Source organism: Nerophis lumbriciformis, linkage group LG27 (genome assembly GCF_033978685.3).
Source record: "Nerophis lumbriciformis linkage group LG27, RoL_Nlum_v2.1, whole genome shotgun sequence".
In the NCBI taxonomy this organism is placed as follows: Eukaryota; Metazoa; Chordata; class Actinopteri; order Syngnathiformes; family Syngnathidae; genus Nerophis; species Nerophis lumbriciformis.
Genome location: NC_084574.2, coordinates 24,213,127 through 24,226,887, shown reverse-complemented (window position 1 = coordinate 24,226,887; position 13,761 = coordinate 24,213,127). Strand labels below are relative to the sequence as shown.

Here is a 13,761-nt window from a genome sequence, read left to right as displayed (position 1 = left end):
CACACACACACACACACACACACACACACACACACACACACACACACACACACACACACACACACACACACACACACACACACACACACACACACACACACACACACACACACACACACACACACACACACACACACACACACACACACACACACACACACACACACACACACACACACACACACACACACACACACACACACACACACACACACACACACACACACACACACACACACACACACACACACACACACACACACACACACACACACACACACACACACACACACACACACACACACACACACACACACACACACACACACACACACACACACACACACACACACACACACACACACACACACACACACACACACACACACACACACACACACACGTACCATCTTCCCCTGCTGGTCCAGCACTAACACTGCCCCTAGACCCACAGGGCTCCCATCCGCTATAGCTTGGATTGGAGCTTCCTTGTCAAAGTAAGCTAATGTAGTAGGTTTGGCTTGCTCATCCTTTAAGTCAGGGGTCTGCAACCCGCCGCTATAGAGCTCATCCTTTAAGTCAAGGGTCAGCAACCCGCCGCTATAGAGCCGCATGCGGCTCTTTAGCACCGCTCTAATGGCTCCCTGGAGTTTCTTCAAAAATGGAAAAGGATGGGGTGAAAATATATTTATTGTTTTAAATAATGTTTCTGGAGGAGGACAAACATAACACAAACCTTTGTAATTGTTAGAAAGCCCACTGTTTAATATGTTTGTGTTTATGCTTCACTGATGACAGCATTTGGCCAGCCCCGTTTTGTCCCACTAATTTTGACGGTCCTTGAACTCACCGTTTTGTTTGTTTTCATGTACAACTTTCTCCAATGCTGCCACAGAAAGACATTGTATGCGATTCCTTCTTTGTCTTATTTTGTCCACCAAACATTTTATGCAGTGCGTGAATGCCCAAAGGTGAGCTTTGTTGATGTTACTGATTTGCTAACATGCTATTTAGGCTAGCTGTGTGTACATATTGCATCATTATGCCTCGTTTGTGGGCATATTTGAGTTTGTTTACTTTCCTTTACTTATGTCCTCTGTGTATTTAATTTATATTTGCATGTCTCATGACACATTATCTGTATGTAATATTGGCTGCATTTCTGATTGTTTGCCATGTTGTTCCAGACCACGGCAAACATTACCCGGCTTGCAAAGATTGTAATAAATCCATTAGAAGAAGACAGCCTGCCGTTTCCTTTAACTTGGACACACACATTCTAAGTCAGTAATTTCCAGGAGTTATCTCACCCTCTGAGAAGCCTCCGTTTTACTAATATTTTTTCAATGTTGTAAAAATGTGTAGCATAAATATTACATTTCTGTCAACAAAGATTTGCATCACCCTGCGACACATAGTAATTTTGATAGTAGGCTTATTTAGCTAATATAGACACTTACATCATGCGTTGCCTTCAATATAACACTTATATAAGACGTTTAAAGTCATTTTGATAGTAGGCTAATATAGCTAATATAGACACAGCATGTGTTGTCTTCATTATAACACTTACTATATATAAGACTTTTAAGGTATTTTTGATAGTAGGCTATTATAGCTAATATAGACACTTACATCATGTGTTGTCTTCATTATAACACTTACATAAGACTTTAACATTTTTGCGGCTCCAGACAGATTTTTTTTTAAATTTATTTTTGGTCCAATATGGCTCTTTCAACATGTTGGGTTGCCGACCCCTGCTTAAAGCCCTGAAATGCTTTTTTCTGCTCTGGACCAAAATTAAATGGCACATCTTTTCTGGTCAGGCGTCGTAGCGGCTCTGACAGAGTTGCAAAACCCGTCATGAATCTGGAACTAAATCCTACGAGACCCAAGAAACTTCTGACCTCTGAGGCATTTTGGGTTCCCTGGCCTCGACTACAGCGCTCACTCTTTCTTTCGTGGGCCCTATACCTTTCTGTGACAGTAGTACGACATAATAGTACTAAGATAATTCAGTCCTACAGTCAAGGAGCATAAGGATCTGGGCCTGTATGAGTGCTACCAGCGCTGGGGAGCTGCTTCATCGAAGCTAGGGATGGGCAATATGGCCTAAAATCTATATCACAGTATATATTGCAGCCTCCTGCAATAACGATATATAGTTTCCATATAAATCATATTAGAACCATTTCAAACAAGTTACAAAGGCTCCTAATTTGGCTACTATTGTATGCGGCCACATACTGTGTCATTTCAAGTTGTATTATTTTGTCAAAACTATTATTAATCTCTTTGATAATTTCTTGTTAATATGTGGTTACATTCTGTTGTAACATGTGTTTATCTACACTATGTTAAAATGTCATATGCACTTATTCTTCTGTTGTTTAGATACTTAAATATTTAGATACTAAGGTTGTACGGCATACCGGTATTGGTATAGTACCGCGATACTAATGAATCATATTCGGTACTATACCGCCTCTAAAAAGTACCGGTCCCCCACACCCCATCGTGTCATTGCTGGTTTTACGAGCAAAGGAGCATGTTCGGCAGCGCACAATCACGGAGTACTTACAAGCAGACACAGTGTGTAGACAGAAAGGAGAGAACAGAGTCTTTTTGGCTTAAAAACTAACGATAAAGGTGAAGCTATAGCTTATGAGTCGGCAATCGGCAGTGTTTTAACTACTTGTAAATCACTAATTCTCGCCTCCATGGCGACAAATAAAGTAAGTTTCTTACAAGTATCATCCCTGCAGGACGAGGAGTAGCTAAACATGCTTCACTACACATCGAAGCTCACCGGCGTCACAGCTAATGACGCCGTTCCTGAATGTAAACAAATGCCATGGGTGGATCTACACCTGACATCCACTGTTATGATACCAAGAACAGGAGCGTATCTAGTCGATACTACTATGATTACATTGATATTTTTTAGCATCACAAAATCTTTTTAAAATGTATATTATGTTTATAAACTCAGGATATATGTCCCTGGACACATGATGACTTTTAATATAACCAATGTATGATCCTGTAATGACTTGGTATCAGATTGATGCCTAAACTTAGACTTAGACAAACTTTAATGATCCACAAGGGAAATTGTTCCACACAGTAGCTCAGTTACAAAAGATGGAAAGTGTAAGGATGGAAAGGACAATGCAGGTATAAAATAGACTAAAAATGTACCGTGGTAGCAATATAAAATATAACATACCTAATATTTACATAATATATGTACAGTATATATCAGTATATACTGATATATTATATTATATTATATATGTTTATATCATATATACAATATATAACAATTACCATGTACAATATTACAGTATATATATATATATATATATATATATATATATATATATATATATATATATATATATATATATATATATATATATATATATATATATATATATATAACAGCTGCAGCATAAAATAGAGAGTAGATCCAGCAGTTATTATAAACATTTGATACCACCATTTTGTGGATGATCCCACAAGAGTTTGTGGTATCATTCAAAACTAATGTAAAGCATCCAAACAACAGAAGAATAAGTGATTATTACTTTTTAACAGAAGTGTAGATAGAACATGTTAAAAGAGAAAGTAAGCAGATATCAACAGTAAATTAACAATTATGTTAATAATTATTTACCACTTGTCCTTAATAATTTTGACAAAATAATAGAATGGAAAATGACACAAAATGTTGATTGTGGCGTTCCGCTCCCTGTATGATCAGTGTCAGAGCTTGGTCCGCATTGCCGGCAGTAAGTCGGGCCCGTTTCCAGTGAAGGTTGGACTCCGCCAAGGCTGCTCTTTGTCACCGATTCTGTTCATAACTTTTATGGACAGAATTTCTAAGCGCAGTCAAGGCGTTAAGGGGATCTGTTTTGGTGGCTGCAGGATTAGGTCTCTGCTTTAAGCAGATGATGTGGTCTTGATGGCTTCATCTGGCCAGGATCTTCAGCTCTCACTGGATCGGTTCGCAGCTGAGTGTATAGCGACTGGGATGAGAATCAGCACCTCCAAGTCCGAGTCCATGGTTCTCGCCCGGAAAAGGGTGGAGTGCCATCTCCGGGTTGGGGAGGAGACCCTGCCCCAAGTGGAGGAGTTCAAGTACCTCGGAGTCTTGTTCACGAGTGAGGGAAGAGTGGATCGTGACATCGACAGACGAATCGGTGCGGCGTCTTCAGTAATGCGGACGCTGTATCGATCCGTTGTGGTGAAGAAAGAGCTGAGCCGGAAGGCAAAGCTCTCAATTTACCGGTCGATCTACGTTCCCATCCTCACCTATGGTCATGAACTTTGGGTTATGACCAAAAGGACAAGATCACTAGTACAAGCAGCCGAAATGAGTTTCCTCCGCCGGGTGGCAGGGCTCTTCCTTAGAGATAGGGTGAGAAGCTCTGTCATCCGGGAGGAGCTCAAAGTAAAGCCGCTGCTCCTCCACATCGAGAGGAGCCAGATGAGGTGGTTCGGGCATCTGGTCAGGATGCCACCCGAACGCCTCCCTCGGGAGGTGTTTCGGGCACGTCCGACCAGTAGGAGGCCATGGGGAAGACCCAGGACACGTTAAGTTAAGTTAAAGTACCAATGATTGTCACAGACACATTAGGTGTGGTGAAATGTGTCCTCTGCATTCAACCCATCCCCTTGTTCACCCCCTGGGAGGTGAGGGGAGCAGTGAGCAGCAGCGGTGGCCACGCCCGGGAATCATTGTGGTGATTTAACCCCCAATTCCAACCCTTGATGCTGAGTGCCAACCAGGGAGGTAATGGGTCCCATTTTTATAGTCTTTGGTATGACTCGGCCGGGGTTTGAACTCACAACCTACCGATCTCAGGGCAGACACTCTAACCACTAGGCCACTGAGTAGGTAGGGAAGACTATGTCTCCCGGCGGACCTGGGAACGCCTCGGATCCTCCGGGAGGAGCTGGACGAAGTGGCTGGGGAGAGGGAAGTCTGGGCTTCCCTGCTTAGGCTGCTTCCCCCGCGACCCGACCTCGGATAAGCGGAAGAAGATGGATGGATGGATGTTACTGCATATGTCACCAGCTAAAGACAAGTTGTCTTGTATGTTCACTATATTATTGTTTAATGTACCCTGAGATTTTTTGTTAAAATAAAGCCAATAATGCAATTTTTTGTGGTCCCCTTTATTTAGAAAAGTATCGAAAAGTACTGAAAAGTATCAAAATGGTATCGGGACAACACTATTATATACTTAATCCAATACATGGGCAGTATTGATCATACCAACGCTGATACTGATACTTTACTGCAAAACTGTTATTGGCATTGCTAACGTTCACTAACAGTGTTTTCAACCTTTTCTGAGCCAAGGCACATTTTTTTCATTGACAAAATTCTGAGGCACACCACCAGCAGAAAACATAAAAAAATGAAACTCAGTAGCCGATAAATGACAGTAAAAAGTTGTTCTCGTAATTGGTGGATATGAATTCAAACCATAACCAACCGTGCATCAAAAAAGCTCTTGTCTCAAAGTAGGTGTACTGTCACGACCTGTCACATCACGCCGTGACTTATTTTGAATTTTTTGGTGTTTTCCTGTGTGTAGTGTTTTAGTTCTTGTCTTGCGCTCCTATTTTGGTGGCTTTTCCTGTTTTGTTGGTATTTTCCTGTAGCAGTTTCATGTCTTCCTTGATTGCTATTTCCCGCATCTACTTTGCAATCCAGATTATTTAAATTGTGCGGATGCTATCCTTCTTTGTGGGGACATTGTTGATTGTCATGTATGGACGTACTTTATGGACACCGTCTGCTCCACACGCTGTAAGTCTTTGCTGTCGTCCAGCATTCTGTTTTCGTTTACTTTGCAGCCAGTTCAGTTTTAGTTTTCTTTTGCATAGCCATCCCTAGGCTTCAATACCTTTTCTTAGCGGCACTCGCCTTTTGTTTATTTTTGATTTAAGCGTTAGATACCTTTTTACCTGGACACTGCCTCCCGCTGTCGTCTGCATATTGTGATCATGACAAACCATGTTCCCGACATCTACAAAGCAATTAGCTACCTGCTGCCACCTACTGATATGGAAGAGTATTACACGGTTACTTTGCCGAGCTCTAGACAGCACACACACTCAACAAGGGCACATTTGCGAATTATAATTACTGGTTTGCAACAATGATCCTAGGAGCTATGTTGTCCGGGGGCTTCTATGCCCCCTGGTAGGGTCTCCCAAGGCAAACTGGTCAAGGTGAGGGATCAGACAAAGAGCAGCTCGAAGATCTCTATGAGGAACACTGACAAGGAACCCAGATTTCCCTCGCCCGGACGCGGGTCACCGGGGCCCCCCTCTGGAGCCAGGCCCGGAGGTGGGGCACGATGGCGAGCGCCTGGTGGCCGGGCCTGTCCCCATGGGGCCCGGCCGGGCACAGCCCGAAGAGGCAACGTGGGTCCCCCCTCCAATGGGCTCACCACCCATAGCAGGGGTCATAGAGGTCGGGTGCGATGTGAGCTGGGCGGCAGCCGAAGGCAGGGCACTTGGCGGTCCGATCCTCGGCTACAGAAGCTAGCTCTTGGGACGTGGAACGTCACCTCGCTGGGGGGGAAGGAGCCTGAGCTAGTGCGCGAGGTGGAGAAGTTCCGGCTAGATATAGTCGGACTCACTTCGACGCACAGCAAGGGCTCTGGAACCAGTTCTCTCGAGAGGGGCTGGACTCTCTTCCACTCTGGCGTTGCCGGCAGTGAGAGGCGACGGGCTGGGGTGGCAATTCTTGTTTCCCCCCGGCTCAGAGCCTGCACATTGGAGTTCAACCCGGTGGACGAGAGGGTAGCTTCCCTCCGCCTTCGGGTGGGGGAACGGTTCCTGACTGTGGTTTGCGCTTACGCGCCAAACCGCAGCTCAGAGTACCCACCGTTTTTGGATTCACTCGAGGGAGTACTTGAGAGTGCTCCCCCGGGTGATTCCCTCGTTCTACTGGGGGACTTCAATGCTCATGTTGGCAGCGACAGTGAAACCTGGAGAGGCGTGATTGGGAAGAATGGCTGCCCGGATCTGAACCCGAGCGGTGTTTTGTTATTGGACTTTTGTGCCCGTCACAGATTGTCCATAACAAACACCATGTTCAAGCATAAGGGTGTCCATATGTGCACTTGGCACCAGGACACCCTAGGCCGCAGTTCCATGATCGACTTTGTAGTTGTGTCATCGGATTTGCGGCCTCATGTTTTGGACACTCGGATGAAGAGAGGGGCGGAGCTTTCTACCGATCACCACCTGGTGGTGAGTTGGCTGCGATGGTGGGGGAAGATGCCGGACAGACCTGGCAGGCCCAAACGCATTGTGAGGGTTTGCTGGGAACGTCTGGCAGAATCTCCTGTCAGAGAAAGTTTAAATTCCCACCTCCGAAAGAACTTTGAACATGTCACGAGGGAGGTACTGGACATTGAGTCCGAATGGACCATGTTCCGCGCCTCTATTGTCGAGGCGGCTGATTGGAGCTGTGGCCGCAAGGTAGTTGGTGCCTGTCGTGGCGGTAATCCTAGAACCCGTTGGTGGACACCGGCGGTGAGGGATGCCGTCAAGCTGAAGAAGGAGTCCTATCGGGTTCTTTTGGCTCATGGGACTCCTGAGGCAGCGGACAGGTACCGACAGGCCCAGCGGTGTGCGGCTTCAGCGGTCACAGAGGCAAAAATTCGGACATGGGAGGAGTTCGGGGAAGCCATGGAAAGCGACTTCCGGACGGCTTCGAAGCAATTCTGGACCACCATCCGCCGCCTCAGGAAGGGGAAGCAGTGCACTATCAACACCGTGTATGGCGAGGATGGTGTTCTGCTGACCTCGACTGCGGATGTTGTGGATCGGTGGAGGGAATACTTCGAAGACCTCCTCAATCCCACCAACACGTCTTCCTATGAGGAAGCAGGGCCTGGGGAATCTGTGGTGGGCTCTCCTATTTCTGGGGCTGAGGTTGCCGAGGTAGTTAAAAAGCTCCTCGGTGGCAAGGCCCCGGGGGTGGATCAGATCCGCCCGGAGTTCCTTAAGGCTCTGGATGCTGTGGGGCTGTCTTGGTTGACGAGACTCTGCAGCATCGCGTGGACATCGGGGGCGGTACCTCTGGATTGGCAGACCGGGGTGGTGGTTCCTCTCTTTAAGAAGGGGAACCGGAGGGTGTGTTCTAACTATCGTGGGATCACACTCCTCAGCCTTCCCGGTAAGGTCTATTCGGGTGTACTGGAGAGGAGGCTACGCCGGATAGTCGAACTTCGGATTCAGGAGGAACAGTGTGGTTTTCGTCCTGGTCGTGGAACTGTGGACCAGCTCTATACTCTCGGCAGGGTCCTTGAGGGTGCATGGGAGTTTGCCCAACCAGTCTACATGTGTTTTGTGGACTTGGAGAAGGCATTCGACCGTGTCCCTCGGGAAGTCCTGTGGGGAGTGCTCAAGGAGTATGGGGTATCGGACTGTCTGATTGTGGCAGTCCGCCCCCTGTATGCTCAGTGCCAGAGCTTGGTCCGCATTGCCGGCAGTAAGTCGGACACGTTTCCAGTGAGGGTTGGACTCCGCCAGGGCTGCCCTTTGTCACCGATTCTGTTCATAACTTTTATGGACAGAATTTCTAGGCGCAGTCAAGGCGTTGAGGGGATCTGGTTTGGTGGCTGCAGGATTAGGTCTCTGCTTTTTGCAGATGATGTGGTCCCGATGGCTTCATCTGGCCAGGATCTTCAGCTCTCGCTGGATCGGTTCGCAGCCGAGTGTGAAGCGACTGGGATGAGAATCAGCACCTCCAAGTCCGAGTCCATGGTTCTCGCCCGGAAAAGGGTGGAGTGCCATCTCCGGGTTGGGTAGGAGATCTTGCCCCAAGTGGAGGAGTTCAAGTACCTCGGAGTCTTGTTCACGAGTGAGGGAAAAGTGGATCGTGAGATCGACAGGCGGATCGGTGCGGCGTCTTCAGTAATGCGGACGCTGTATCGATCCGTTGTGGTGAAGAAGGAGCTGAGCCGGAAGGCAAAGCTCTCAATTTACCGGTCGATCTACGTTCCCATCCTCACCTATGGTCATGAGCTTTGGGTTATGACCGAAAGGACACGATCACGGGTACAAGCGGCCGAAATGAGTTATCTCCGCCGGGTGGCGGGGCTCTCCCTTAGAGATAGGGTGAGAAGCTCTGCCATCCGGGGGGAGCTCAAAGTAAAGCCGCTGCTCCTCCACATCGAGAGGAGCCAGATGAGGTGGTTCGGGCATCTGGTCAGGATGCCACCCGAGCGCTTCCCTAGGGAGGTGTTTAGGGCACGTCCGACCGGTAGGAGGCCGCGGGGAAGACCCAGGACACGTTGGGAAGACTATGTCTCCCGGCTGGCCTGGGAACGCCTCGGGGTCCCACGGGAAGAGCTGGACGAAGTGGCTGGGGAGAGGGCAGTCTGGGCTTCCCTGCTTAGGCTGCTGCCCCCGCGACCCGACCTCGGATAAGCGGAAGAAGATGGATGGATGGATGGATGGATGGATGGATGGTTTGCAACAAATATTTTTAACCCAATTAAGTGAAATGACATAATCTCCCACGGCAAACCAGACTGTATATCACGGCACACTAGTGTGCCGCGGCACAGTGGTTGAAAAACACTGCACTAACATACATGCTTCTTGCCTAAGATATTGACATGATGTATAACCAACATGTGGTGAATATAGTTCCATTCAATGATGTCAGAAATACAGATAATATTCCTATCAGCATGAAAACGTATATCTGCAACATCCACCCTGCAACGTTATGCCAATTTCCCCTCGAAGTTTGGCGGAAGACACTACATCGACGTCTACAGGTGCCAGGCTGTGACATGTCAGCAGTAAGTTGAAAAAGTGGAAGTTGTTACACTTACATTGTTAACTTATGTGTGTCCGTTCGAGGGTGTAGTCGGCATTGAAGTTTCCCCCGGCAAAACTTTGCTCAGCTGTCATTGAGGCTGGAACGCTTTGTTGTTCCTTTTGGTCGTCTTTGTAGAGGTGCATTGTGGGTAGTGTAGTATTTTAGATGGCTTTGAGTAACTTTAGGCGGAAATTACAAATTATAGCACAAATTAGTATTTTAATATTTTGAGACACACACAGTTCTACACTTGTTTGTAAGTTTATAGCCACAACTAGTAAAAACACAAACTTTCGCTAGGAGAATGCTATTAAACTTTTATTTTTACAAGGAAAAATTCCAAGACTACAAATCCGGAGTAAATCATGTAAACTAAATGTATTTTTGTTTTATCTAAAAATATTACAACTCATTAATTATGACTATGAAAAGCAAAAAGGTCATGAAAACTTCCTGCATTCCAAAAAAAAAAAAAAATTAAAAACACCCATCCATCCATTTCTACCGCTTGTCCCTTTTGGGGTCGCGGGGGGTGCTGGAACATTATTTAATTTAATGTATAGGGTCCGTGTAGCTTTCCTTTCATTCAATGTCGAATTCAAAAAAACAAATTTCGGGCCATTTTTCCAATTTTCATTTCTGAAACAAAAGTTGAACAACTATTTAATGTCACCTCTTTAAAACGACAATAGGACTCCTGCTGAACAAAGACGTTACCGTTATGCTAAAACATGCTAAACGCAAAGAAAAAGCTAAAATACTGCTTCCGGTTCAATTTGTCATCACATAGGTACACAAGCATTCTTGCATTTTGGATGAACGTATATTCGATTTTTGTGTTTATCTGGAAAAATAAAAATCCATAAAAGGAAAACAACACAAAATCAAAATTTATGGCAATATTTTTATGAAAATCAACCTTTTTTTGTTTGTTTTCAAATCTGCCATATATAATAAAAAAAATCGAAAAACAGCCCTAATTTTGTTTTTTGATTTGCGTTTAAGAATTGGAAATAGAATGAACGGAAGGTACACGGATATGATGCTTTCAATTTGTTTGTTCGTCTTAATTTTCTTTCAAGTATGATCCCTTACACTCTCGTTTCTTTTGTTTTATGTGTCCTCTTTTATGGTAGTTTTATTATCTTGGTTATTGTTTGAAAATTCTGGTGAACATATTTTGTAAAATGATATTGGAGATTTTCTCAGGTTTGTATTGTTGCCGTTTTGAAAGACGGCGTTTGTTTTGCTATGTGAACTTTTGCGTCATAAAGTTAGAGGGGGGCGGGGGAACACTCACTTCCGTGTTATTGACCAATCCCGCTCAGGCTCGGATTCAAAGGTATGTTCTCTGTCGGTCTCTATTGGTGATACACGGAATGACAAGTCCCCCGTTCAATGACGTATGACGTCATCGCTTATAAAATTTAATAAAATTTAATATTTTTTAATTGTTATCTGTTTACAATGTCTAATGAAAATTTTAAAAAGGTGAGATGTATATATATATATATATATATATATATATATATATATATATATATATATATATATATATATATATATATATATATATGTCTTAATAAGGTTATCCAAAAAATAGTGCTCGATACCGTAGTAGAGCGCAATATTGCGCTCTACTACGGTATCGAGCACTATTTTTTGGATAACCTTATTAAGACATATACTCCGCTCCAAATTGACATTTGTTGAGCACTGTACGACGATCAGAAATGGAAAAATTCAACATCGACTACTCCACGAAGAACATTCCCATACCCGCGCAGAATGACTACAAGCTAAGGCTCATAGAAAAGACGGAACACTTCCTAAGAAGGATGCGGTGGAAAGCACATTTTTTCCTCCACCCTGAAACAAAAGGAACGCAAAAGAAAACTTACGGATTCAAATCTACCAAGAACCCACCCACAGTTGAGGAACTAAAGGATTTTGAGAACGACATGCTCAAAATGATACAATCAGTCAAATTCAAGCCAATCCACAACCCACTCCTCACCAAGCTGAAAAATGACAAGGAGCGCATCAAGAAAGTAAACAACCTCATCATAGCTGCCGATAAAACCACAAACTTCTACAGAATGGACATACCAGAACACCACACCTTACTGGACAGAAGCATCACCAAATCATACAAAAAAGCGCAACCCAACACCTTACAGAACATCCACCTGGAAAATAAAAGGATCGCGGCTGAACTGGACATTGAGGACAGGGTGGACGCCACAGCCAACAAGGAAGCCTTCATCACATTGAAGGACCACAAACCCAACTTCGCAAATAACCCAACATGCCGACTAATAAACCCAACTAAATCTGAAATAGGAAAAATCAGCAAAATAATCCTGGACAGAGTCAACACAAAAATCAAGGACAAAACACCACTCAACCAATGGAGAAATACAGCAGCAGTAATCAAATGGTTCAACAACATCCAAGACAAACAACAGCACAACTTTATCTCCTTTCATATCGAGGAATTTTACCCTTCCATCACGCAAGACCTACTGACTCAAGCACTAGACTTCGCCTCAGACTACGACTCAATCACAGGCAACGAAAGAAACATCATCATCCACGCAAAAAACTCCATTCTCATCCACAACAGTACACCATGGCAAAAAAAGAACAATGCAACATTTGACGTCACTATGGGAAGTTTTGACGGAGCAGAAACGTGTGAACTCGTTGGGAGTTTCCTCCTCTCCCAGCTCGCTAGCCTCAATCTGAACCTTGGTATTTACCGTGATGACGGACTGGCAGTGTGTCGCGCCTCGCCAAGGAGCAGCGAGAATACCAAGAAGCGCATATGCCAAATTTTCAAAGAGAATGGCCTACGGATCACGATTGAAGCCAACAAGCAAACCGTCAACTTCCTTGACGTCACTTTCAACCTGAGAAATAACAGCTACCAACCATTCACGAAACCCAACACAACACTCCAATACGTGCACCATGACAGCAACCACCCACCCACCACCACAAAAAGAATACCTACCGGAATCAATAAAAGGCTATCGATGCTGTCATCTAGCAAAGCTGAATTTGACCAAGCAACCCCCCCGTACCAAAAAGCCCTTGATGAAAGCGGATACAATTTCACCCTCACCTATGAACCCACGCCAGGAAACCAGCCAAAAAAGAACAGAAAACGAAACGACATCATCTGGTACAACCCCCCATACAGCAAAAACGTCTCAACTAACATTGGACACAAATTCCTCAATCTGATTGACAAACACTTTCCCAAAGACAACACCCTAAGAAAAGTATTCAACAAGAACAACATTAAATTGAGCTACAGCTGCATGAACAATATACGACAAATCATCTCAAACCACAACAAAACAATTGCAAATGAGCCGTCGACCCCCAGACAGAGCGACTCCAAAACCAACAAAGGCTGTAACTGTCGAAAGAAACCTGATTGCCCTCTCAACGGGGGGTGCTTACAAACATCAGTTGTCTACCAATCTAAGGTAATACGCAAGGACATTAACACATCCGACACATATGTAGGATTAACCGAGGGAGAATTCAAAACCAGATGGAACAATCACAAGGCTTCTTTCAGGAACAAAAACCTGCGAAATACCACAGAACTCAGCAAACACATTTGGGACCTCAAAGACAATAATGTTGAATATTCAATAACATGGCAAATTCTTGCATCCAGCACACCTTACAATAGTGGTAATAAAAGATGCAACCTATGCTTGAAAGAGAAACTGTTTATTATTTACCGTCCAGACCTGTCATCCCTCAACAAGCGCAGCGAAATTGTAACAGCATGCCGCCATAGACGGACACACCTCCTAGGTAACACATGAGCCAATCACCACGCCCCTACGACAGCCTGTACCCACCCACTCTGT

The 13,761-nt window shown here is 44.8% G+C and overlaps 1 long non-coding RNA gene across 1 annotated transcript in view; it reads right to left on the bottom strand.

The window, feature by feature from the left end:
- LOC140679959 (uncharacterized) overlaps positions 1 to 10,002 on the bottom strand; it is a 30,464-nt gene extending 20,462 nt beyond the window's left edge. The window contains exon 1 of the long non-coding RNA XR_012051251.1: positions 9,882 to 10,002. This is a non-coding gene — a long non-coding RNA (uncharacterized lncRNA). The remainder of the gene's footprint in view (positions 1 to 9,881) is intronic.
- Between the last annotated feature and the right edge of the window lie 3,759 nt (positions 10,003 to 13,761).